This window comes from Gavialis gangeticus, unplaced genomic scaffold (assembly GCF_001723915.1).
Source record: "Gavialis gangeticus isolate Ggan-Ray unplaced genomic scaffold, GavGan_comp1, whole genome shotgun sequence".
Taxonomy (NCBI): domain Eukaryota; kingdom Metazoa; phylum Chordata; order Crocodylia; family Gavialidae; genus Gavialis; species Gavialis gangeticus.
The window spans coordinates 12,858,065-12,860,444 of NW_017729028.1; positions in this window are offsets into that span (position 1 = coordinate 12,858,065).

Genomic DNA, 2,380 nt, shown 5'->3' on the forward strand with positions numbered 1-2,380 from the left:
CCATTCCGAGGCAGGAGCAGGCCTGTTTCCTGCCAATACCTGCTGATGTGGCCCCTTCTCCTCCTACAGGCCAGCCTGTATCCTGTGTTGCTGCCAGGCCCACAGTGCCCAGGCTCAGGGGGCTTGGGGCTCTTGGACAAATGGGACATGTAGCTGCCCGTGCCTTCTCCTCATGGGAACTCTCCAGGGAGGCACCCCAGGGTCAGCCCCCTGCTGTACCAGTGCTGTGCCCTAAGTGTGCCCCTGTTGCAAGTGTCCTGGGTACAGTGTGAAGAGCTGTCTGTATGAACCAAGGGGTGCCCAACCCACTACACCCTGCTGCTGCTAATGGAAGCATCTGCGCACTTGGCATGGGACCCTGAATTTTGACAGTGTGTGGAGCAAGCCTGTGCTGCCCCACAAGCTCTGCAACTATTTGGAGGGCTACCTGTGTCTGCGGTACATGTCCTTGCTCCATGCAGCTAAGGAGAACATTGCTGCTGGCATTGACACATTCCTCAGCATGTAAGAAGCCCATGCCTATCTAGCTATGAGGGCATGGACTGCTCCATAAAGTTTTGCACTCTTTCTCACCTCCCTGCATGCTGTGGTGGGGGAACCTGGGGGTCAGAGGAGAATGGCCAGTCTGGGTGGGAAGACAGGACAGGAGCCAGGAGTGGGAAGGGCCCTCTTCTCAGTTTAGGGCTTACCACATGGGTGGGACTGGTGTGCCCAGTGGCTCAAGTCAGTCCCAGCTGGCATTGACAGCTTGTGGCTCCTGGTGGAATCTTTCTTTGGAGGGGTCTAGTGTTCAGCTCCCCAGGAAGCCCCCTCCTCCCCACAAGGAGGAGCTGGTACTGCTGGGAGCTGGTGTTGACATGGTTGGCCATGCCTTGTGGCTAGGGCTGAGGTCATGGAGCTGGGGCAAGTGCTGGTTCAAACTCCCTGAGCTACTGGAGGATCCTGGGGGTTGGAAGCTCAGTGTGATGGGCTACTGGCAACCTGAGGGGCCCTTTCCTTATGACATATCACCGTAGGTGTCAGGCCAGAGAAGGGACTCAGGTAAGCTGCTCATGTTGCAGTATACAGCATGGCTGTGGCCTGAGTCCAGGGCACAAGGATGCTGTCCAGTTGCCACAAAAAGGGAATGGACTGTTGGGCAGTCCCCGACCAATGGTTATGGTCAGTGATGGTGGCCCACTGTGCCCCCAAGGCCTTGACGTTTATGCAGCACTGCTGTGCTGACTGGTCATACCCACATTCCTGCATTCAGCCTGAGAGACCCACATACACATGGATATTGGAGAGCCCATATTGCACAAACTGCCTCTGGATCTCCGTCTCAACCCACAGTGCCACAAAGTTGCTGGTCTCCTGTGACCAGTTGGGACCCCAGGAGGCAGCATGTGGCATGGATGATGGGGCTCCGACACCTATTCTCTGGGCCTCCACATGGCTGTCTTGGAGTTGCTGGGCCTCAGCAGAAGCCTGCAGCACCTGGTGCAGAAGCACAGTCAGGACTAGCAGCTACACAGTAAGGTGATGCCCTGCAGCACCTGCAAGAGCTGGGCAGGCTGCTGGGGTTTGGCTAGGCCCAGCTGGAGCTGGCAGTGGTGACCCATGTGCTGGCAGGCCTGGAAGGAGCCTGCAGCATCCTGCAGGCCTGGACAGCACTGTCCTAGAAGCTGTGCTGCACTGTGGTGTCAGGGAGCAGTGCCGGGGTGCAGGCAGGCTGGCACAGCTGGCCTGTAGCCTGTGCAGGGGGAGCAATGGTCAGCAGTTGCCTCAGGCTCCCTACACATGTGCCCCAGGGCTCAGACTGCCTTCAGGCTTTTAAGGGCCTGGGCTGGGGCTGCCATAGAGCTGGTCCAGCCCTGGAGCAGGAGAGACTCCTAGCCCCAGGGCCCTGTGACTGAGCTTCAGCTGGCCCCCTAGTGGCAGGGCTGGCTGGGAGAAGATTTGCTTCTGGTTAGGGTCTACACATGCATTATTGTGCAGTAACTACTCGCAAGTAAATTTACTACTTGCATTTGAACGTAGCAAATTTACTCTCAAGTAATGCATCCCACTGTCTCTTAATTTCCCCACCATGAGAAACATCCTTCCCTGAATAGCCTGTTCTCAGGTGTTATTCTCTTCTTTAAAAAACAAACAAACACATAAATGCATCATTGTCTGGGGGGATGGATCAGAGCCACTTCCACGTAATGCTCCCTGGTAATGTCTCTGATAGCCAAGAGCTTCCAAATCAACAAAAATACCAAAGCACACAAAGATAAAGATATGGGCACCGTTTTTGTCATACAAAGGAAAATAATTGTCTGGAAGGGCCTGGTTCAAGTACCTCATACCATGTCTGCAAAGGTCTATCTGATTGAACAATACACATACGCATCTCAGA